Source organism: Coturnix japonica, chromosome 37 (assembly GCF_054131305.1).
Source record: "Coturnix japonica strain WE chromosome 37, WE-NBRP24, whole genome shotgun sequence".
In the NCBI taxonomy this organism is placed as follows: Eukaryota; Metazoa; Chordata; class Aves; order Galliformes; family Phasianidae; genus Coturnix; species Coturnix japonica.
The window spans coordinates 5,612,525-5,638,502 of NC_140699.1; positions in this window are offsets into that span (position 1 = coordinate 5,612,525).

Here is a 25,978-nt window from a genome sequence, read left to right on the forward strand (position 1 = left end):
CTTCAGTTATGTTCAGACAGTTCAAGGCCATTAACAGTGGCCATGCCACCATGAACACAGCTAACTGTCATTCTCAAGTTGTACGTATGTCTTTGCTAAGACCATGGAAATACTCAGTCAGGTGGGCCAGGGACTCATGGACCCTCCCTCCGTCCCATACAGGGCCCCATTTTTCAGTGACAGAAGCAATGCTGCATTTTGAGGATCCTAGGAATCCCAGGACATGCCCTGACAAAAGGTCATTCAAAGGGGTAGTCTTTCCCCATCCAAACCACCCCATTGATATTCACAGAATCACAGAATTGTAGGGGTTGGAAGGGACCTCCAGAGACCATTGAGTCCAGTCCCCCTGCCAAAGCAGGTTCCCTACACCATGTTGCACAGCTCGGCATCCAGGCAGGTCTTGAATATCTCCAGAGAAGGAGATTCCACAATCACCCTGGGCAGCCTGTTCCAGTGCTCTGTCACTCTCACCATAAAGAAGTTATTGCACACATTAGTGCAGAACTTCCTATGCTGTACTTTCATCCCATTACCCCTAATCCTGTCCCCAGGCATTACTGAAAAGACACCAGCCTCACAACTATGACCCCCACACCTCAGGTATTTATTAACCTGGATCCTGTCCCCTCTCAGCCTTCTTTTCTCAAGGCTAAACAGACCGAGTTCCCTAAGTCTCTCCTCATAGGGGAGATGCTCCAGGCCCTTCACCATCTTTGTGGCCCTCCGCTGGACTCTTTCTAAGAGATCCCTGTCTTTTTTGTACTGGGGAGCCCAGAACTGGACACAATATTCCAGATGAGGCCTCACCAGGGCAGAGTAGAGGGGGAGGATCACCTCCTTCGACCTGCTGGACACGCTCTTTTTAATGCACCCCAGGATGCCATTGGCCTTTTTGGCTACAAGGGCACACTGCTGGATCATGGTCAATCTGTCGTCCACCAGGACGCCCATGTCCCTCTCAGCAGAGCTCCTCTCCAGCAGCTCTTCCCCCAGCCTGTACTGGTGCATGCAATTATTTCTACCCAGGTGCAGGACTCTACACTTGCTTTTCTTAAACCTCATCCGGTTTCTTACTGCCCAGCTCTCCAGCCTGTCCAGGTCTTGCTGAATGGCAGCACAGCCTTCAGGTGTGTCAGCCAATCCTCCCAACTTCGTGTCATCAGCAAACTTGCTGAGGGTGGTCATTGATGAAGATGTTGAACAAGACCGGAACCAGCACAGATCCCTGGGGGACGCCGCTAGTTACAGCCCTGCAGCCAGACACCGCACCGCCAACGACAACCCTCTGCACTCTGCCAGTCAGCCAATTCTCGACCCACTTCATTGTCCACTCACCTATCCCATACTTCCTCAACTTTGGTATAAGTATGTCATGGGAGACTATATCAGTTATAGAGGTTATAGAGTTCAATTCCTGTAGTCAATTTGGCGGCCCAGGTGGGACCAGCTCTATTTGCTGCAGGACCAGCTGAGAGGGAGACACTTTTGGCGCACCCTGAGATTTCTCTGAAGGACTCCCTTCCTCACCTGATCACTGCAGGGACAGACAAGGACCACCCATAGGTGGACCAGGTATGTGTATGGTAAGTGGAGCCCATATGTCTTGAGGAGACATCCTACACAGTTTACAGCCATACGTGCTGCTCCCAGGGAGGTGAACTCATGGCTTTGGTTGCCAGCTGGGGTAGGAAGACTCCTTGGGTGAGTTCCTATGAAAGGGAACTGTATGTCATATGAATGGAAACAAGAACAAATACTCTCTCCCAGGTGGTTGGCAATAGGAGGGACCTAGGTTGGTCTCTCCTACGGGTATGGGATATAGTGGATAGCCTGTCAAATGGTAGCCTGGGTTCTCCAAGGTGTAATCATGGGGCTTATAGGTTGTATGTTCAATATTATCATCTGCTTTAAGTGTTTGGTACCGTGTGTCAAGCCGACTCTGGGAAAAACATTAACGTTTGCAACTGGTCGACCAGAGTATGAGTGTTATTAAGATTCCATCTAGAAAACATTGTCAGCATTGTGTAGTATGAATAAACCATGGTTTTTGATCTAAATGCCAGAGTGAGTGTGGTGTGAGTGAGACACAGAACAGCTGCAGGGTGAGTGCTGAGTCCCGACCCGTGTTTCCTTCCTCCTGTGAGGGAAATGGCCAGACACGGACAAAGTGAAAGACTGTGTTGTCTGTCCACTCATAAGTACTTTCTGCTTGTATGTAAGAAGACGGGAGTTTGTACTCTGTAGATTAGTAAGATTGTCCTGAGGAGAGGTGTACATTCCACCCGACCAATGAATGTCAGCCCATTTATGTAATACTATGTACTGCTTGTGAGGAAGTGTGTGAGGGAGGTGGTTCAATCAGTGCTGGTTCTGTGGCACAGTGTTTATAAGTGAAGAATACAGACTGTATTAAGGAAGTTTATGTGAACTGAAGAACCGTACTGTTTGACAAACTGTTTTGATGGTATAAGAAAGTGTAATTGTTAATGATATATGGAAGTGTACTTGAGGGAATGTGGAAGTGTATCTGAGCATACAAATAGAGGAAGCATTTACAGAGGAAAAAGGGTTAAAGCGAGTTTACCTGCACTGACATGAGAGCAACACCCTGCACCGCTGCCCTGTGAGCTGAGCAGAGAAGAGCAGAGACACAGTCCCCATGTATCAGGTAGTGTTATTCTGCTTACCAAATGAATGAGTTCACTACAGAAGAGGCAAATCTTCCCCTCTGCTCCATTTGTGGCATACTCTGGAGTTCAAGGCATTGCAAAGCTATGGCACATCTACTTTCTTTTAATGATGACGCCTTAGTATGCTCTGGGCTCTCATTTCAGTTGCATCTATAGAAGTCTAGGGTCATGCCAGCTGACAGGAAGCTGGAAAATGTTGTCTCCTTGTAAGGAAGAGCAAGAAAGATGACATGGGCAATTATGGACCTATCAGTCCAGAGCCTGGTAAAATTATGGAGAAAATGATGGTGGGAGTTATGGAAAAACAGCTGAAGGACAATTCTGTCATTGGTCGCAGCCAACACAAGTTTGTGAGGCAAAGGTCCTGTTTAATTTAAGCTCATTTTGTGACACAGTTATCAGTTTAGTTGACCAAGGGAAGCCAGTTGATGTAATCCTTGAGGATTTCAGTGGAGATTTTGATACTGTTTCTCACAACAACCTTCTGGACAGAATGTTCTGCATATGGCTAGACAGAAACACAATGTGGTGGGTGAGCAGTTGGCCAGTAGGTCAGTCCCAAAGGATTATAGTCAGTGGGTTCCATCAGGCTGGTAGATGGTCACTGTCGGGGTCCCCAGGGTTCCATTTTGGGGCCACTTTCCTTTCATGTTTATGCAGATGACTTGAATGCAGGACTAGAAGATGTTCTGAGCAAGTTTGCTGATAAGACCAGATGAGGAGGTGCTGTTGCCTTGACTGAGGGTGGAGAGGACTTGCAGAAAGATGTGGACAAGTCAGAGAAGTGGGTACCAGTTGGTACTAAGCACCAAGTGCATAAAGTATAACAAGAACAAGTGCCTGATTGTGCACCTGGGTAGGGGCAACGCTGGACATACACACTGACTGGATATGGGACACTGGAGAGTGGTCTGACTGGAAAGGATTGGGGTGCTGGTCAGCATCACACTGAATGTGAGTCAGCAGTGTGCCCAGGCAGCCAGGAAAGACAACAGTCCCCTGGAGTGCATGAAGCAACTTATTACCAGCTGGGTGAGGGAAAGAATCGTCCCTCTGCTCTGCATTGCTACTGCCTCACTAGCAGCACTAGGTGCACTTCTGGGCACCGCAGAACATAAAGGACTTCAAACTCTGGGAGAATGTGCAAAGGAGGGCACTGGAACTGAGAGATCTGAAGTTCAGAGTTTCACAGGGATTGACTGCTTGTTCAGACTGGGCCCTTCTCACATCCCTTCTCACATCCTGCAATGAAACATAGGTCTCATATGGGACATGAACCTCACAGCGTCCTTGCACCACATGTAGTGCCTGGGATCTTCTGTCCCCATGTCTTTCATTTAACATCATACAGACCTCCAACCCATTGCTCCAGGAAATGCCAGGAGTCAACATGAGAGACAGGATCTCTCTACCACTGGTCTTGTAATCAGGGCTTGACCTGTCTGCTTCGTAAGGCAAAGGAGAGGTTTCTTAGCATGCCAGTGCCTTTGCCTGACTGTAGTCATGGCTTCCAGTTATCTTCTCTAACAAGTCCCTTGGGAAGCTTACTTGGTAATGGCCCTCACTGGGCCCATTAATACTTCAAGAAACTTCACTGTTACTTCTGACTTTGTCTTGTTGAGCACTTTGTGCAAACTTCTCTCTGCACTGGAGGCTGATGAACTCAGCATCAAATGCACCCTGGGACCATTATAACCTAAAGAATCTCCTGTGCCTTATGCCATCTTGTTATCTTCTTCAGGTTATCAGAACTTGTTCAGCAAAAAGGAGGGATATCTGGAGAGAGCTTAAAGAATCCATTATAAATTTATTGTCTATTTATTTATAGCTGGGTTTAAAGCAGCACTGTGCAACTGATACCAATCCAGGATGTCCCAATGAGTTCTGTACTGTTACTGTGTTGACAAAGGTCCTTCTCAACCTCCCCACCCAATTTCTGCTCACAATGGACCTATGGGACTTGCATCACTTTTCTTCACATCACTCTTCTCCTCTGCATTCATCCGCTCAGTGTTAAAACTGCTTTGCACCAACTCCCACTGGCTTTTCTCAGAGAACCAGCTACACATGGAAAAGGAAAGATTTCTCTTTTTTATCTGGCCAGCAAATGGAAAGAAAGGTGATGCAATTGAATGAACAGTAAAACACAGTGATCAACGGCATGCCATGTTCAAGCTGCATCTATTGAAGTTTGTCTTTCATATGGAATACTTTTAAAATAAATGATTTAGACTGAGATAGGATAGGATAGATTGAATCACAGTGAAGTAGTTTAAAACAGAGGCCATCAGACTCTGGGAGATGGAGCAAATTCCAGTAATCTTCCTGGGATAGATCAGCCAGGTAGTTGAGAGATATCAACTTAAAATTGATCAGGACTTCTGAGTATTTCACACATTGAGATGGGTTAACACATTCTCATTGATTTCTATCTTTGTCTCCAACTCTGTTTTTCACTTTTACTGACATTAATGAACATCTTTCAGACTTCGTGCCTTAATAAAAAAGAGACAGTGATTGAGAAAAAGAAAAAGTATAAGAAGAAAAAGAAAAAGAATAGATAGGAAGGGATAGATCAAATCACAGTGAAGGAGTTGACAACACATTCCATCAGACTTTGGGGAGATGGAACAAATTCCAGTAATCGCCCTGAAAGTCAGAAATCAGACAGATAATTGGGAGGTATCTGACTGAACAAAGAGCAAGGGATGGAGAAATCTGGAGGGCAGTGGGAGTAGTGTGTGCCCAAATGGCCTGCTGAAAACATGCCCTTAAACATGGCCATTTATTTAGGAGAGTTGAAAACACCTGGAGGATGAGACACATCAAATAGGCAGCAGGGAAGAGTAGTGCTGGGCACCGGGCTATAGTCACAGGGCATTGGCACTGGCACCGCTGTCTGTGTCTCTGAATCTGAAGACATTTGTGTCCAGCGAACCCAGTTCTGGAAAACACTGTAGTTTCAGTAAAAGAAAAAAAAGAAAGAAAGAAAAAAAAAGACATCAAATCACCTCAAAGATTCATATATACAACTTAAAATGGAACAAGACTCATGAGAATTTCTCATGTTGAAAGGGGTTAATGCATTTTCATTGATTTCTATCTTTGTCTTCAATTCTTTGTTTCAGTTTTATTGACATATATGTTCATCTTTTAAGCTTACAGCCTCAAAAATAAATAAATAAATAAATAAATAAATAAATAAATAAAATTATATCCTTTTGTCATTTGCATGTGGCCTGATGCCTCTTTCACCTTCACAATTCCCACCAGACCTTCCATGCTGAAGAGTATGAGATCCAGCAGAGCACCTCTCCTCTTTGGTTCCTCCATGGCTTGGTCAAGAAGCTGCCATCTGTGCTCTCCATGGATCTGCTGGATGGCACATGCCCTGCTGTGCTGTCCCTGCAGCACATACTGGAGTGAAAGAGGCTCCCAAAGGGGACAATGGCCAGACAACATGAGACTCCCATCTGTCTGCAGAGGGCACCTTCCACTTGCTCTCCCTGATCAGGAAGCCAGGTACAGACACTGTTGGTCTCCTCTGTTGGCCATTTCCATTAGGTCTGACCTGTCTGCTCTTCCATCCCCAGGCAGAGCTCAGTGCACTCTCACAGAGGGCAGTCGCTCTTCCTTGTCTCCTCGCCCATCCATCCTAAAGACTCTGTATCCCCCTTGTGCTACAGTGCAGTTGTGGAAGCCATTCAGCTGTGCCCCCATGGTCCAAACAGGAGCTCAGGCCTGCAGCTCTACCAAGATTTCTAGCTTCTTGTGTGTTGGTGTTTGCATTAGTGCAAAACCACAGAAGTAAACATCCTAATTGAAAAGCATCACTGGACATAGCCTGACTGGATAGCTCATCTATGGTATCAGTGTGCAGAAGGTGGCACACAGACATTAGACCGATCATGGTTCTTGGAGCTGACGTAGCAGCACGGACACACCATGGGCATGGCTTTGCTGAAGGCCCTGTGCTGCTCTTGCAGCTGCATGTGAATTCACCAGACAGCCGGTGCTATCCCCTCTCTGGCCCTCAGCTGATGCCCAGGAAGGAGGTGTCTATCTCAGGGATTTCCCACACGGTTTACAAGCACTGGCACACATCAGGAGCAGCCCAGGCACCTTGGGCATCACCCAGTGTCTGTGTGTGAGCAGCTGCGTCCCTGCTGAAAAGCTGAGGACTCAGAGCAGGAGCTCACATGCAGGCAACTCCTTGTGCACTTCTGAACTGAACCAGAAGAATCCCAGCTCCTGTGGGTGTGTAGGGAGCTGAATCCCATTTCAGCTCCAGGATTTCTGTCAAAGGATGAGACTCCTGCGCTGCCTCAGCTGGATCACTGTCCTGCACAGGGAAAGTCCAAACCTCGCCTTCCTTGTCTGGGTGCCCTTATTGTTTCATCAAACAATAACTGGGAGCACTCCCCATATGTCTCCAATCAGTCACTGACCACTGGACATGTGGTGGTTAATTGAGCGGATTTCAAAGCACAGTCATGATGCTGTTGTCTTTTAGTAGCTATTGGCCATGAGGACCCAGGGACATGTCAGGGGAAATGAGTGGAAAGGATAAAAATGACATCATCTGTTGCTAAGCTGGGCCAGGCTCCTGGGACACAGGGAGCTCATAAATGAGGGCAGAGCTGCAGAGAGATAGCTGTACCCAGGAGCAGCTCTTGTGCACAGCAGAGCCTGCAGGTGACAGAAGAAGAGAAGAGAAAGGGGAGAGAGCTTCCAGGATGTGTGTGGTGTGAGTGGGCTGTGAGCTTGCTGCAGGAGGTTTGCTCACAGACCATGACAGGGTAAGTCTCACTGCAGACCGTGAGCTGCTTTTCATTGAGGGTTAACAATCTGGGACATCCCATAGCAGATCTGGCTGCAGGCACTGCATGTTTCTTTACTTTGTTAAAAGCCTTCTGCTCCAGGTCTGGTCTTCCGTGCTGCAGTGTCAGAGCACAGCCCTGACAGCTGCGTGTCCCAGCATGGCTGCAGGCTGTGCAGCCGGGGCTGCAGGCGGGTGCCCAGGGCTGTCCTGCAGAGCAGGGTCCCTGCTGTGCCCCAGGGGCTGTGTGCCAGGTATGGGACTCTGCCGCCTGCCAGGCTCAGCACTCAGCCTGCCCGGGGAGCTGCCCAGGGCGCTGCGGGGAGACGTGTGGGGGGAAGGAGCCCCCAGCAGGGCTTGTGCTGCCACAGCTGCTGCCTGGGGCAGGGGGATCGCAGCTCTATTGAACAACTCTGTTTTCTAGGGCCCTTGGAAGAGGAGATCCAAGGCAGGGGGTTTCCATTTCCTGTTCTGAGGCAAAAATAATTGGAGGCAGAAAGTGGCAGTCACACTTCTGAGAATTTTTCATCAGTCAGTTGCTTGTTTTGTGAACAGTCACACGTGATGTGTTTCCAGTCTCCCCTTTTTTGAAGGATGGAACCAATTTTAATTATCATCATTTTCTGTAGGCATGAATAATTCACTTTAGCTGCAAACAGGCAGCTTTTTCTAACTGAAATTGAATGGCACAGAGGCTGCTTTTGGGGCACTAAGAGCAGTTGGAGTAAAGATATGAGACAGGAAACAGATGAATATATCCAGGGAGACGGGATAAGGTAAGAAAGTAAGAGGAATAGAGCTCCAAACACTGCTTCTGCTTAAGGAATGCTGAACAACATGAAATTAATTGCAAGTAATGGTGCTAAATATACACTGTTGTAGAAGAATGAAAACATTTCATATTATAGTAGGAGTAGTGTGTCTGAGAATGATCTGGACTTGTCATTATCTTCTGCTCTCTGAACAGGACTCCAAGCAAAACAGCAGATGCCCAACAGCAGCTCCATCAACGAGTTCCTCCTGCTGCCGTTGGCAGACACGCGGCAGCTGCAGCTCCTGCACTTCTGGCTCTTCCTGGGCATCTACCTGGCTGCCCTCCTGGGCAAGTTGTTGCAATAAGCACTATTCCAGCTTCCATAAAATGCACAACTTCCTCATAGGATTCCCAGTGATGGTTCTTTATGTTTTATGCATCTTTGATTGTTTGATTATGTGAGATATAGCAATGTGCAAAAAAAAAAAAAAAAATGTTATTGAACTTATAAATAAAAATTTATTTCACTTCTTTCCTACTTAATTTGCATTTTTTTCACTCCAAGAGCTCACGTAACCATATAACCAGATTCCCCGAATACGTTATATGATACCTAAAAAGCTTTCAAAATTGACGTTTACTTAGCTTTTCTTTCTTCCTACTTTGTCTGGAATTGGGAAGGTACAGCCGCAGACAGCAGCTCAACGTGCTCTTTTCATTTCTCATCTCTTTACACTGCCATAGTGCTCTCAGGCCCTCTCATTTGTGCACATCTTTCTCACAGGATTCCCAGTGATGGTTCTTTATGTTTTATGCATCTTTGATTGTTTGATTGTGTGTGATATAGTAACCCGCAAAAAAAATGTTATTGAACATATAAATAAAAATTTATTTCACTTCTTTCCCACCTACTTTCTGTTTTCTCACTCCAAGAGATTGTGTAAACATGGAACCAGATTCCCTGAATAGTTTAAAAGATTCCTAAAAGGCTTTCAAAATAGACTTTTGTTTATCTCTTCTCGCTTCCTACTTTGTCTGGGTCTGGTGGAGATACAGTCGCAGACAGCAGCACAATGTGCTCTTTTCATTACTGCTTGCTTTACACTGACACAGTGCCCTCAAGTCCTCTCATTTGTTCTGGACTGATGGTCTTGTGTGTCTTGCAACAGTCCCGTTGTCTCTTCAGCAGCAATCCAGTGCTGCAGTCATTAGCCAGCAATACGAATGGCTGTGTCAGAGCTGGTCTCCTTGCTGGCACTGCCATAACAAGAGGGCCCCTTTAGAGCAGGACCAGAGAACTGGAGGGAGGCCTCTTCCAAAGCTGGTGTAAGGAATATACCTCAGGAGCTGCTCCCTGAGAAAACCTCGAGATCTTCTGGTGCTCTTCAGTGTGTGACCAGATAAAATTGAATAGTCCCAAGGAGATCCGTAAGCGCCTTGGGGCAGTGCTGTGGTTTAAAGTTTATGGGTTGAGACAAAGAGAAAAAGAAAAGGATAATAATTATGACAAATGTATTTATACATATATAATATATTTAGTATATTTTCACACATATACAACATATGCAGTTGCAATCATATATGCACAGATACTAATACATATGCATATCTGTTTGCAAGGCCAGGACTAGTTGCAGGGGTTTTAACAGCCACAAGGTTCACTGTAGGAGCTGAAGTGGCTGTCGGGCTGTTGCAGGAGTTGAAGTGACCTCAGAGTTCATTGCCAGAGCTGGAATCACCACAGGAGATGTGACTATGTTGGAGCAGCCACTGGGCTCATTGGAGGGGTTGGAGTGACCACAGGGCTGAACCTCCTGGCACAGTGCACCTCCCTTGGGTGACATTTGTTGCATTTTCTTATTACCATACTTGGAACAGCTACAGGACCTGCAGCAGGAGTGACTGCAGAGCTCATTATGAGGGGTGGAGTGACAGCGGGATCTGTCCCAGAGCTTGGAGCAACTGCAGGACGTGTAGCAAAACCTTGGAGCTGCTGCAGGGTCTGTGCCAGGAGTTGCAGAGGCTGCAGCACTGTCAGCAGATCCAGCTCTCTGGATCTGGCACACTGCAGTCATTTGTGCCTCTTGGGGGTTACTAGTGCCACAGCAGACCTGCCCCCAATATTCGACCAGTTTCTCAGGATCCTGCAGTTGCTCGGAGATGAAGTTCCAAAGCCCTGGGGGTGCCCACCGCTCCAGGCAGCTGCCCAGACTGTCCCACACCCTCTGCCATGCAGAGCCTTCTCACCTTGGGGCAGATCTCTTACTGATATTCCTGAATAATTATTTAACCTCAATCATAGATTCATAGAATCACCAAGGCTGGAAAAGACCTAAAAGATCATCCAGTCCAACCGTTCACCTACTACCTATAGCTCCCACTAAACCATGTCCCTCAACACAATATCCAGTACACCCCCGGACTCACAGAGGCGACAATGTAAATTGTGTAATTCTTAATCATATGGACAATGTTACTTCCAAAACCCAAAGATGACCGCAGAGCTGAATGTGCACAAAACTTCACTTTGTCAGCTGCCAATTTTAACATGGTACAAACTGAGGTCAAACAGCATAGCAAAATAAATACCCTAATCCAGCATCCAAGCACCAAGTAAGGAGCTGTGCAGTGGAGCTTCATGAGAAGACTCAACAAGCTCCACACATAGGGAGCACATCCACACATATCAGCACCATGGCCTGCACTTCTCCAGCTCCCACAAAGCCCTGAGTTATCTCACTCTGGACAGTTGTGCTGTTATCTCAACCCTTGGAGCCTCACATCAGGCACCAAAATGATGGTGGTTGTTGATCCCAACATGTGGCTCAGCAGCACACAGTCCTTTGTGCACTGCCCAATTCCCAGTGGGATGGGGATGAGAACTGGGAAAAAGAGTACAACTTCTGGGTTGTAACAAAGCAGTTTACTAAGAGAGATAAAAGCAGACATGTAATAGTTATCACTATATATGCGTTGATATGGAATTGTATGTAACAACTGATGCACAAGCACTTGCTCAGCACCACTAGACTATTGCTCAGCTGGGCCCTGGGCAGTGAAGAGACTGAGATGAACTCCCACCCCTTTCAATACAATTTCTGCTTGCTGTCAAGTGGTACAAAATGTCCCTTTGGCCACTTTCAGTCAGCTGTCCTCACTCTGTTCCCTCCCAGCTCCATGTGCCCTCCACTGACCATGGCCTTGGCTCTGTACAACACTGCTTAGCAGCAGCTGTAAACATCAGAGTGTTATCAGTGGTTTTCTCCTAGAACCAAAACACTGCACCATAGCAGGCAGTCTGAAGGAAACAATTCCATCCCAGCTGTAACTCAGGTTCCTGCCTGTCCCCTCTTCTTGTTCTTCCTGATCAGGAAGCAAACAGAATCTGCTGCTCTCCTTTCTGAGCCCTTTCCATCAGTTCTCAGCTGGCTCCTCTGCCATCCCCAGGCAGAGCTCAGTGCCCTCTCATGCATGGCAGAAGCCTTTCTTCTTCTTCCTTGCCCATCCGTCATGCAGAATCTGTACCCCATTTGCTACAGTACAGAGCTGAGAATCAACCCACCATGTCTCTGTGAACCAAACAAGACCCTAGGCCTGCAAAGTCACAGAGATTTGGAGTTAGCTGAGTGAATTTTTGTGGTCCTCTCATTAGCGTAAAGACTCTTCAGAAAGCATCCCCTTCCAGAAGCATGTTTTGATTTTGCCTGGCTGGGCCTTGCATCTACACCGTGCTACTGGTGTTCAGAAGGTGGCACACATGTACCAGACCCATTGTGGGGCTCACAGTTGTCCAGTGAACATTGTCACTACCCAGGGCATTTCTTTCCTGAAGGTCCTCAGTGGCATTTGCCAGCTGGCTGGGGGTGTGTTGGAGACCCCAGGGAACTGCCATTCTGTTGTAATACAAGAAGAATTTTACAGAGCAGCAGCCATGGATCAAGATAAGCACTTTACAGAGCTGCAGCTGCGGAGCAGGATAAACAGCATGAGAACCAAGGACACCTTTAGGAAAAGAATGAAAGGCTCGTGGATTTGAAGCAGGGTTTTAGGGTTCTTATTGCAGAAGCTTTCTTCCAATTAGTACGTGTGATTTTTGTACACCATTGTTTGTTTGCTATAAAAGTACGGCTTTTCAGGCAATAGATGGACACAGCTATAATTAACTATATTGGTGTGTGGTTGTTTGTCCTAGAACACTGACCTTTTGCCTTCAGGTTTGCCAATGTCATGGGATTTAACTCTTGAACACCTGTGGGATCCCGAGAAACTAAGCCAGTATTTGAGTCAGGGATGGTGCAGCCTAGATAGATCTAAGGGGGTATGACTTATTTGGGGCTTGAATTGTGCTTAGCGTGCTCTATTTAACACTGTTCCGAAAAGAGAGAGTTTCCGAGCTGAGGTTCAAGCCAAAAAGGGAAATCCCCAAGTCGATTTTGATCAGTCACAGGAGGCACTAGTAACAATATCAGTTGCCTCTGTGGAAGGCAAGAAATGGAAATGGATGTCCTCACGTCTAGAACGGAAAAAAGAAGTGGAGGAGGAGGCAACAGAAGATCCAGGTGACAGGTCTGGATCAGTACCGAGAAAGGCAAAAGGAAAAGTGGCATGAAGAAGAGAGTGATGAGGAGGAAATCTCTATTACTGTTTGTCGACCCCTGAAGATGACTGAAATCAAAGGCGTAAGAAAGGAGTTCACACGGCACCAGAATGAATCTCTTGTTACCTGGTTGCTTCGCTGTTGGGACAGCTGGGACTGTAGCTTGTTGTGATGTGACAGGCCCTTCCCCATATTCTGGAAGAATCTTAGTGTAATACAGTGGGTGTAGACAAAAAGGCGTAGGTTATATAAGGATGTGTCTGTTTCAATAAATTGCCATTTTGCCACTTCATCTCCTTGGTGTCACTTGGTAATTGGCCTAGCTGCTGCTTCAGTTGAAGGCAAGAGATCGTAAAGAAATTAACGATCATAAAGCCTTCATGTGTATCATTAAAAATCTCAGCTATTAGACACAAGCGCTTTCCAGCTCGAGCAAGGAACAACAGTAAATTGCACTGCGTGTTTCCTTGTGGTGTTACCTACGTGACCACAGAGAAGACATGAGGAAGTGGCATGACCAGCCTACTCCTGTACTATGAGCACGGGTGAGGGAACTAAAAAACAGTCCAACCACCAGTACGGCTGCTCCAGTTATCACAGGTAACCAATAGAGGGGCCCTGCCCTCAGTCAAGGGAGTGGAAGGGATAATAGAGTTTATTGGACTGTGTGGATTTGATGGCCTGGCACATCAGAACCACAGAAATATAAGGCACTGGTGGATACCGGTGCACAGTGCACCCTAATGCCCTCCAGTCATGAAGGGACAGAATCAATCCATATTTCTGGATATCTCTCAAGAATTGACTGTGTTGGAGGCTGAAATAAGCCTCACTGGTAAAGACTGGCAAAAACATCCTATGTGAGTGGCCCAGGGTTTCCGTTCATACTTGGTATTGATTACCTCAGAAGAGGGCATTTCAAGGATCCTAAGGGGTATCACTGGGCCTTTGGAATCGCTGCTGTAGATATGGACAACATTAAGCAGCTGTCAGTTTTACCTGGCCTGTCAGAGAACCCGTCTGTTGTGAGGCTGCTACGAGTAAAAATAAAAGAGCAGCAGGTACCAATTGCTACAAAGACAGTGCACAGACGGCAGTATCGCACCAACAGGGATTCCTTGCTTCCCATTCATGATTTGATTCGCCAGTTGGAGAATCAGGGAGTGATCAGTAAAACTCACTCACCTTTTAACAGTCCCATATGGCCAGTGCGTAAAGCCAGTGGAGAATGGAGGCTGACAGTAGACTACCGTGGCCTGAATGAGGTCACACCCCCACTGAGTGCTGCTGTGCTGGAGAGCAAATAATTCAAATTCTTCTATGAGCCAGTTTTGCTATTAAGTGAAGCAAAGTAAAAGGGCCTGCCCAGGAAATTCAATTCTTAGGTATAAAGTGGCAGGATGGATGTCATCATATCCCAACAGTGATCGACAAAATCACTGCCATGTCTCCACCAACTAGCAAGAAAGAGACAATCTTTCCTGGGTGTAGTGGGCTTTTGGAGGATGCACATTCCAAACTACAGCCTCATTGTAAGCCCCCTTTATCAGGTGATGCAGAAGAAGAATGATTTTGCATAGGGCCCAGAGCAGCAGCAGGCTTTTGAACAGATTAAACAGGAGATAGCCTGTGCCGTGGACCTGGGGCCAGTACAGACTGGACAGGATGTAAAGAACATCCTCTATACTGCTGCTGGAGAGAAAGGTCCCACTTGGAGTTTGTGGCAAAGAGCCTCAGGAGGGATTCAAGGCTGACCCCTGGGATTTTGGAGCTGAGCGTACAAGGGGTCTGAAGAGTGCTACACTCCAACTGAGAAGGAGATCTTAGCCACGTATAAGGGGGCTCGGGCTGCTTCCGAAGTAGCTGGTACTGAAATGCAGCTCTTTCTGGCACCTCGACTGTCAATGATGAACCGGATGTTGAAAGGGGAGGTTCCCTCCACCCATCATGCTACCGATGCCACCTGGAGCAAGTGGATTGCACTGATTAGACAACAAGCACGGATGGGGAACCTCAATCGTCCAGGAATTTTAGAAGTGATCATGAACTGGCCTGAAGATAAAAAGTTTGGAACATCACCAGGAGAAGAGGTGTGTCATGGTTTTGTAATTTTGTAATTTTGCTATCAGTATTCCACATCATAACATCATGTAAAGTATGGATACTTCTATTGAATGTGCAGTCCACAGAAGAAGACTACATATCCCAGAGAACAACAGGGGTAATGATAAGTCACGGGACCAGGACTCTATATAATCTCGTTTCCAGGCTGGAGTGCCCTCCTTCTTCTCTCGAACTTCTCGGGGAGTGGGAAGCGTTCCAGCTGTGTCGCCTAAAGTTCACAGTAGGCCTCTCGGTTTTCGGGGACTCTCTCTCTCTGTTTCGTTCGATTTTTTAGCCTCAATTATATTATATTGTGTTATCTTGTATTTCGATATCATATTTAGTAAAATAAGTTTTTCCTCCTTAGATTGTCGCTGTTTTATCCCACTCCCCTTTTCCCCCTCCTTTCCGGGCCCCGGGGGGGGGGGGGGGGGCATGGGGTGGCTTCCCCAAAAAACCAGATGGGACTCGAACCCACAATCCCTGGCTTAGGACAAAAAAATCTGTCACGGGTTACTTAGATTTACCTATGCCTGTGACAAGGTGTCATGTGCTAAAGCGGCCCCACCATACATCGAACTACCAGAAAATGAAAAGAAATATGCTCTTTTCACTGATGGATCATTTCATATTGTAGGGAAGCATCGGAGATGGAAGGCTGCTGTTTGGAGCCCCACACGACAGGTCGCAGAGGCCACTGAAGGTAAAGGAGAATCAAGTCAGTTTGCAGAGGTAAAAGCTGTCCAGCTGACCTTAGATGTGGTTGAACGGGAGAGGTGGCCAATTATTTCAAGCTTGATGGTTCCATGAGACCTCAGGCCATCAAGGAATGGACATAACATATAATTGGGCTAGAGACTGAGGGGTGGACTTAACTATGGATGCTATTGCACTGGTTATTCATGACTGTGAATCATGTGCCATAATTAAACAAGCCAAAAATATGAAGCCTCTCTGGGGGGAAGGCCAAGGCAAAAGTATAAATATGGGGAGGAGTGACAGGTGAATGATGTCACCTTGCCAGGATCTCATAATGATAAGCGTTTTGTGCTTACCATGGTGGAAGCAACCACTGGGTGGCTTGAAACATACGCAGTACCCCATGCTACTGCCAGAAACACAATATTGGGTTGTTTGAAACAAGTCCTACAGAGACATGACACCTCAGAAAGAACTGAGTCTCATAATGGGACACATTTCAAAAATTCCCTTAATAAATACTTGGGCCAAAGTTCATGGCATTGAGTGGATTTATCATATCCCCTACCATGCACCAGCTTCTGGTAAAATTAAAAGATACAATGGGGTGTTGAAAACTATGTTGAAAGCAATGGGTGGTGGAACACTGAAGCACTGGGAAAAGCATTTGCATGTGGTGCAAGGATGCTGTTAAAGTTCATATCCCACATGTGCCCTGTGTCTCATCACAGGATGTGGGGTGTGAGAAGGGCCCAGTCTGAACAAGCAGTCAATCCCAGTGAAACTCTGAACTTCATATCTCTCGGTTCCAATGCCCTCCAGTGCACACTCTCCCATAGTTTTATGTCCTTTATGTTCTGCGGTGCCCAGAAGTGCACCCAGTGCTCCAGGTGAGGCAGTAGCAATGCAGAGCAAAGAGGGACAACCCTTTCTCTCACCCAGCTGGCAATAAATTGCTTTATGCGCTCCAGGGGACCGTTGGCCTTCCTGGCTGCCTGGGCACACTGCTGACTCAATTCCAATTTTATGTTGAGAAGGACCCCCAATCCTTTTCAGTCAGACGTCTCTCATCTGTCCAATATACAGACAGTGTTTATGTCCAGGGTTGCCCATACCCAGGTGCACAATCAGGCACTTGTTATGCGTTATGCACTTGGTGCTTAGTACCAACTGATACCCACTTCTCTGAATTGTCCACTTCTCTCTGCAAGTCCTCTCCACCCTCAGTGGAGGCAACAGCACCTCCTCATCTGGTCTCATCAGCAAACTTGCTCAGAACATCTTCTAGTCCTGCATGCAAGTCATCTGCATAAACATTAAAGGAAAGTGGCCCTAAAGTGGAGCCCTGGGGAACTCTGGAAGTGACCATCTACCAGCCCGATGGAACCCACTGACTATAATCCTTAGGGACAGAACTACTGGCCAAATGCTCACCCACCACTGCTGGTGAACCTGAAAGGCAGAAGGTCAGCGTGCTGGGACAAACAGACAAACACCAATATAGTTACATATAGCTGCGTCAATTTATTGCCCAAAAAGCCATGATTTTAAAGGAGACAGACAAGGGTGTCCAAAAATCACACACGCTAATTGGAGGAAAGCTACTGCAATAACAACCCTATAACCCCCCTTCAAAGCCACGAGCCATTCATTCTTTTCCTAGAGATGTCCTTTGTTCTCATGCTGTTTATCCTGCTCCGCAGCTGCTGCTCCGTGAACTCCTTATCTCAATCCATGGCTGCTGCTCTGTAAAATTCTTCTTGTATTACAACACACCACGTTCTGTTTCTGTCTAGCTGTATGCAGGAATTTCTGTCCAGAAGGGTGCTGGAGAAATAGTATCAAAAGCTCTACTGAAATCCTCAAGGATTACAACAACTCCCTTCCCTTGTTCAGCTCAGTGGATAAAGGTGTCATAAAAAGACCTGAAATTAAATAGGACCTTCCCCTCTGTATCTTGTGTTGTCTGTGACCTGTCCTTCGGTTGTTTTTCCATAACTCCCACCATCATTTTCTCCATAATTTTACCAGGCACTGGAGTGAGACTGACAGGTCCATAGCTGCCCGTGTCATCTTTCTTGCTCTTCCTTACAATGTGACAACATTTGCCAGCTTCCTGTCAACTGGTATGACCCTAGATTTATTAGATGCCATTGAAATGTGAGCCCAGAGCATGCTAAAGTGTCATCAGTGCAAGAACGTAGATGTGCCATAGCTTTGCAATGCCTTGAAATCCAGACTATGCCACAGATGGAGCAGAGAGGAAAATCTGCCTCTTCTGTTCTGAGCTCATCCTTTTGATAAGCTGAATATCACTACGTACTCCATGGGGACAGGTGCAAAAGACACAATGGGTGCCCTAAGCACAGGGCTGCAGTGGTATTTAGGATGGCCAAGAATACCTCCCTTCTGGCCCTCAGCTGATGCTCCAGAAGGAGGTGTCTATCTCATAGATTTTCCGTCACAGTTTACAAGCACTAGCACAAAACTAGGATCACCCAAGGCACCTTGGGCATCACTGAGAGACTGTGTATAAGCAGTGCAGTCCCTGTGGAATAAAAACCAAGGATTCAGATGAGGGACTCACACACAGACACCTCACTGTGCACATCTGAACTCAGCTAGGTGAACTTGCAGCCCCCGTGGTTCTTTGAAAAACTGATCCCAATTCAGCCCCAGGGTTTCCATCTGAGGATGAGATGCCTAACGCTAGAATAAGGATGGGATGAACTGATGATAAGAGGACAAATGGAAATGGATTTAAATTAAAAAGGGGAGACATAGGTTAGATGTGAGGAACCTATATTTTTACACAGCAACACTGGAAAAAGTTGCCCTTAGAGGCTGTGCATGATGATGGATGGGATCCTGGTTTTACTCTGGGTTTACCCTCACGTCAATCCAGGTTTCTATTCATACTTTTCACTAGGTGAACTCTCACTTTACTCAAGGTTTTACTCACAATTTACCATCAGGGTGTGTGATCGGGAGATGGGCTGGTGGAGTGACTTGCTGGCATCACCGAGGGAAGGCTGCCAGGCAGATACCCCCAGAAAAGTGGTTGACTCCCTGCCCTGTCACAGTCAGACAGACCTGACTGATGAGGAGGGTTGGAAGAGAGTCCCAACTCAACATCACAGGAGCCCCCCCATGCCTGCCTAGCCCTTGACCCCTGATCCATCTAAGCAACAGGTTTGACACTCTGAAATCTGAAGAAGATAAGAATAGGGAGGCAATGGAGGATCTGCCTAGGAGGGAACCTAATGCAAGGCAGTCACTACCAAGCCTTGTGACTTTCTCTGCCATGAAAGAAAGAAGGGTGGTCGTGGTGGGTGACTCCCTTCTCAGAGGAATAGAGGGCCCCATTTGCAGACTGGACCCGAGTTGTCAGGAAGTCTGCTGCCTTCTTGGCTTCAGGTCAGGGACATAATGAGGAAACTCCCAATGCTGGTTAGGTCCACTGATTATTTTCCACTACTCATAGTTTAGGTGGGCAGTGATGAAATTTCTTAGATAAGACTACAAACTATAAGAAGAGATTTCAGGAATTTAGGCCATTTAGTTCACAAAGTGGGAGGTCAAGTGATTTTTTGTTCTATACCTTCAGTGGCAGTGAGGGACACAGAGCAGGCTTGGAAAGCAAAGCAATGAACAGTTGTCTCAGAGGTTGGTACTGAGCCAGAAACTTTGAGTTCTTTGATCACAGGACAGTTTACTTGGCCCATGGCCTGTTATCCATGAATGGAACCCAACTGTCTCAAAGGGGGAAGTGAATCCTAGCACAGATGGTAGCGGGGCTTATCGAAAGAGCTTTAAACTAGCTACGATGGGGGAGGGGACAAAACAGGGCTTACCAGAGATAAGCCTAGGGAAATGCTGTTTGAGCTGGGAGAGAGGCAGATGCCTCAGCTGAAGTGCGTCTACACCAACGCACGCAGCTTGGTCAACAAGCAGGAGGAGCTGGAAGCAACTGTGCATCTGACAAACCATGACCTAGTTGCTATTACCGACCCATGGTGGAACCACTGCCATGACTGGAGTCCTGTGATGGATGGTTACAAGCTCTTCAGAAGGGATAGAGGAGGAAGGAAGGGTGGTGGTGTGGCCCTTTATATTAAAGAGAGTTTTGATGTTGAAGAACTTGGGCTTCAGAATGAAGTGCATGTTTGTAAGGATCAGGGGAAAGGCCTGTAAGTGTGACATCTTGCTAAAGGTTTCTTATAGACCGCCTAATTGATGGGTGAGGCATTCTATGAGCAGCTTACTGAAGTCGCAAGATTGCCAGCACTCATTTTCTTGGGAGACTACAACTTCTCTGATATATGCTGGGAATATAATAAAGAGCAGAGGAATCAGTCCAAGAGGTTTATAGATTGCATGCAAGACAGCTTCCTTACACAGCTGGTATGAAGTCCTACCAGGGGTGGTTCCTTGCTAGACCTGCTCTTCACTAACAGTGAAGGACTGGAAGGAGTTGAGAAGGTTTGGGACTGTCTTGGGCAGAGTGGCCATGAAATGGTAGAATTCTCTATTCTTGGAGATGTCAGAAGGGTGACTAGCAAAACTACTATCCTGAACTTCTAGAGGGCGGACTTTGACCTGTTCAGGACACTTGTAGCACAGGTCCCTTGGGAGTCGCTCCTTATGGGTAAAGGGGTCCAGAAAGCCGGGACACGCCTCAAGATGGAAATCTTAAAGGCACAAGATCAGGCTGTCCCTGAATGCCATAAGGTGAGCCATAGGGGGAGAAGACCAGTGCAGATGAACTGGGAAAAACTATTGAGACTCAGGAAGAAAAAGAGAATCTACGCCCTCTGGAAGAAGGGACAGGATACTTGGGGAGATTACAAGGAAGTTGTTAAGGTATGAAGGGAGGAAGTTAGGAAGGCACATTACTTCCCTGTCCCTTAATCCATGCCCAGAGCTTCTCAGCCATGTCACTGCCAACTGTAAGCTCCATGCAGAGTTCAAGTGGGACACAGAGGGCACAGACTTCTGCTGGGTGGATGCAAGTGTTGGTGGAACCAGATGGGACAAAGCCCTCCCACCATGCCCTCCTGGGAAAATGGCCACCCCAAGAATGGCAGTCTGCCTCCTCCATGACCCCATCTGAAATGCTCCTGCACTGATTGATTAAAGGGCTTTAAACCAGGTCCAAATGGGGAAGGGTGGGGAATTGGATGTGACAGAGAAGGGCTGAGGGATGTTGTTGGTGTTGGAGATTGCAGGGAAAGCCTCTGAGTTGTTCCATAGGATTGTGTGAGGATTCCTCAGAGAAAGTCTTGTTGCCAATACCCCGTCCTAAATCTTACTGTGTACCCTCTGGGGGTAACTCCAACCTGCTGCTGCCCTAAAGTGCCTGTAGACCAGTGCAGGTAGCATGAGAAATAAACGGGACAACTCAAGAGAAAACCACAGAGCATTTCCTTTCATGCAGGCTGCTGCTTCTGAGCAAGGCCCTGAACACCAGTACCACGGTGTAGATGCAAGGCCCAGCCAGGCTAAATGAAAACATGCTTCTGGAAGGGGATGCTTTCTGAAGAATCCTTACACTAATGAGAAGACCACAAACATTCACTCAGCAAACTCCAAATCTCTGTGCCTTTGCGGGCCTAGGGTCTTGTTTGTCTCACAGAGACATGGTGGGATGGTTTCCATCTCTGAACTGTAGCAAAGTATGTACTGACTCTTCATTACGATTAGGCAATGAAGATGAAGAAAGGCTGCTGCCATCTGTGAGAGTGCACTGAGCTCTGCCTGGGGATGGCAGAGGAGCCAGCTGAGAACTGATGGAAAAGGCACAAAGAGGAGAGCGGCAGATTCTGTTCCTTGCTTCCTGATCAGGAAGAACAAGAGGAGGAGTACAGGCAGGACTCTGAGTTACAGCTCGGATGGAATTGTTTTGTTCAGACTGTCCGCTCCAGTGCAGTGTTTTGGTTCTTGGAGAAAACCATTGATAACACTTTGATGTTTACAGCTGCTGCTAAGCAGTGTTGTACAGAGCCAAGGCCATGGTCAGTGGAGGGCACATGGAGCTGGGAGGGAACAGAGTGAGGACAGCTGACTGAAAGTGGCCAAAGGGACATTTTGTACCACTTGACAGCAAGCAGAAATTGTATTGAAAGGGGTGGGAGTCCATCTCAGTCTCTTCACTGCCCAGGGCCCAGATGAGCATCAGTCTCGTTGTGCCAAGCAAGTGCCTGTGCATCAGTTATTACGTATTATTCCATATCAACGGATATATAGTGATAACTATTACTCCTCTCCTTTTGTCTCTCTTAGTAAATTGCTTTGTTATAACCCACAAGTTGTACTTTTTTTCCCAGTTCTCTTCCCCATCCCACTGGGAATGGGGCAGTGCACAAAGCACTGTGTGCTGCTGAGCCACATGTTGAGTTCAACAACCACCGTCATTTTGGTGCCCGATGTGAGGCTCAAAGGGTTGAGATAACAGCACGGATATCCAGAGTGGACAGGGCTTTGTGGGAGTTGGAGAACTGCTGGCCATGATGCTGATAGTTTCCCTATGTCTGGAGCTTGCTGAGTCTTCTCATGAAGCTGCATTGCACAGCTCCTTGCTTGCTGTTTGTTTTCCCTGCTGCATTATTTGTCAACTCTGGATGCTGGATAAGGGATATTTATTTTGCTATGCTGTTTGACCTTGGTTTGTATCACGATAAAATTAGCAGCCAACAAAGTGAAGTTTTGTGCACATTCATCTCTGAGGTCATAATTGATTTATGGAAGTAATACTGTTTATAAGGTTAGTAATTACACTCTTGACTTGGACTCCTCAGGGAGTCTGGCTATGGAGGAAAGAAGGGTGGACACTTTCCAGTATTCTCTCAGACTTGCTCTCACATCTTTTTGTCCTGGAGATCAAGAGCTAGTTCCAATAGCTCCTGAGGATTTTGACTATCCATGGGATGCTTACACCAGCACACTCCCATTGCTACGTGTCATTAATGTGTTCCAGGCTATGTTTGAATTTAAAAAATTATTCAGGAATATCAGTAAGAGATCTGGCCCAAGGTTAGAAGGCTGTGCATGGCAGGTGGTGTGGGACATTCTGGGCAGCTGCCTGGAGCGGTGGGCACCTCCAGGGCTTTGGAACTTCATCTCCGAGCAACTGCAGGATCCTGAGAAACTGGTAGAATAGTGGGGGCAGGTCTGCTGTGGCTCTGGTAACCCCCAAGAAACACACATGACTGCAGTGTGCTAGATCCAGAGAGCTGGAAATGCTGACAGTGCTGCTGCCTCTGCAACCCCTGGCACAGACCATGCAGCAGCTCCAAGGTTTTGCTACCGGCCTTGTGGTTGCTCCATGATCTGTTACAGATCCCGCTGTCACTCATCCCCTCATAATGAGCTCTGCAGTCACTCCTGCTACAGGTCCTGTAGCTGTTCCAAGTATTGCTATAAGAAAATGAAACAAATGCCTCTCAGGTGTGGTGCGCTGTGCCAGGAGGTACAGCCCTGTGGTCACTCTAACCCTACCAATGAGCCCAGTGTCTGCTAAAACTTCAGTCCCAGGTCCTGTGGTGATTCCAGCTCTGGCAATGACCTCTGCAGTTACTCAAACTCCTGCAACTGCCCGACAGTCTCTTCAGTTCCTACAGTGAAGCCTGTGGCTGTTAAAACCCCTGCAACTAGTCCTGGACTTGCAAACAGATAAGCATAGAGATTAGTTCACAAATGTTTGCAACTGCATATGTTGTATATGTGTGAAAATATACTATATATATATATATACATAAATTTGTCATAATTATTATCCTTTTCTTTTTCTCTTTATATCAACCCATAAACCTTAAACCACAGCACTGCCCCGAGATGCTTACTGATCTCCTTGGGACAATTCAATCTGATCCGGTCACACACTGAAAAGCACCAGAAGATCTCAAGGTTTTCTCAGCGAGCAGCTCCTGAGGTATATTCCTTACACCAGCTTTGGAAGAGGCCTCCAGTTATCTGGTCCTGCTCTGAAGGTGCCCTCTTGTTATGGCAGTGCCAGCAAGGAGACCAGCTCTGACACAGCCGTTCATATTGCCAGCTACTGACTGCAGCCCTGGACTGCTGCTGTAGAGGCAACAGGACTGTTGTGAGACACACAAAACCTCCAGAACTGCACAAATGAGAGGACTTGAGAGCACTGTGTCAGTGTAAAGTAATCAGAAATGAGAAGAGCACGTTGAGCTGCTGTCTGCAGCTGTACCTCCCCAAATCCAGACAAAGTAAGAAGAAGCAAACAAACAAAAAAAGCTAAGTAAAACTCTATTTTGAAATATTTTAGGCATCTTATAACATATTCGGGAAATCTGGTTACATGTTTACATGAGATCTTGGAGTGAGAAAGTGGAAATCAGGTAAGAAAGAAGTGAAATATAATTTTATAAATAAGTTCAATAACATTTTTTTTCACACGTTGCTATATCTCACATAATCAATCAGACAAAGATGCATAAAACATAAAGAACCCTCACTGGGAATCCTATCAGGAAGTTGTGCATTTTATAGAAGCTGGAATAGTGCGTATTGCAAAACCTTCCTGAGAGTCTGCTTGATCTCCCTGTTCCTCATGCTGTAGATAATAGGGTTCAGTGTTGGAGGAACCAATGCATACAGAAGTGCCACTGTCAGATCCAGGAGTTGGGAGGAGATGGAGGGGGGCTTCAGGTATGCAAAAAAGGCAGTGCTGACAAATAGGAAGACCACAGCCAGGTGAGGGAGGCACGTGGAGAAGGCTTTGTGCCGTCCCTGCTCAGAGGGCATCCTCAGCACAGCCATGAAGATCTGCACATAGGACAGCACTATGAAAACAAAACCCCCAAAGGCTAAACTGGCACTAAAAAAGAGAAGCACAACTTCCCTGAGGTAGGATGATGAACAGGAGAGTTTGAGGATCTGTGGGATTTCACAGAAAAACTGGTTCACAACATTGCCTTGGCAGAGAGGCAGTGAAAACGTACTGGCAGTGTGCAGCAGGGAATAGAAAACCCCAGTGCCCCAGGCAGCTGCTGCCATGGTGGCACAAGCTCTGCTGTCCATCAAGGTCCCGTAGTGCAGGGGCTTGCAGATGGCAACATGATGGTGAGAAGGGACAACTCTGCTGAGATGAAGTAGAGAAAGAAAAAGAGCTGTGCAGCACAACCTGTGTAGGAGATGGCCCTGGTGTCCCAGAGGGCATTGGCCATGGCTTTGGGGATTGTGGTGGAGATGCAGCCCAGGTCGAGGAGGGCCAGGTTGAGGAGGAAGAAGTACATGGGGGTATGCAGGCGGCGGTCACAGGCTACGGCTGTGCTGATGAGGCCGTTGCCCAGGAGGGCAGCCAGGTAGATGCCCAGGAAGAGCCAGAAGTGCAGGAGCTGCAGCTGCCGCGTGTCTGCCAACGGCAGCAGGAGGAACTCGCTGATGGAGCTGCTGTTGGGCATCTGCTGTTGTTGGGCTTGGAGTCCTGCTCAGAGTGCAGAAGATAATGACAAGCCCAGACCATTCTCAGAGACACTCCTCCTGCTATAATATGAAATGTTTTAATCCTCCTACAACAGTGTACATTTAGCACCATTACTTGCATTTAATTTCATGTTGTTCAGCATTTCTTAAGCAGAAGCAGTATATGGAGCTCTAACTTTCCTCTTATTTTCTTATTCCTCCTCCCTGGATATTTTCATGTGCTTCATGTCTCATATCTTTAACCCAACTGCTCTTCGAGACCCAAAAACAGCCTCTGTGCCATTCAGTGTAAATTCTAAAAAGCTGCCTGCTTGCAGGTTAATTATTCATGTCTACTGAAAATTGGGATATTTTCAATTGGTTCCATCCTTCAGGAAATTGGAGACTGAGAGCACATCATGTGTGACTGTTCTCAAAACAAGCAATTGATTGAAGAAAAATTCTCAGAGCTGTGATAGACCCTTTTACATTTCTGCCTCCAATCCTTTCTGCGTTCCCCCAGAACAGGAAATTGAAACCCGCTGCATTGGCTGTGCTCTTGCAAATTACCCTCAGAAACATACTGTTGTGCAGTGGAGCTGTGATCCCCTGCCCCAGGCTGCAGCTGTGGCAGCACAAGCCCTGCCAGGGGCTCCTTCCCCCCACACGTCTCCCCGCAGCGCCCAGTCCCATATCCGGCACACAGCCCCTGGGGCACAGCAGGGACCCTGCTCTGCAGGACAGCCCTGGGCACCTGCCTGCAGCCCTGGTTGCACAGCCTGCAGCCGTGCTGGGACAGACAGCCCTCAGTGCTGTGCTTTCATACTGCAGCACAGAAGCCCTCAGCTGGAACCGAAGTCTTTTTCCACAGTAAAGGAACA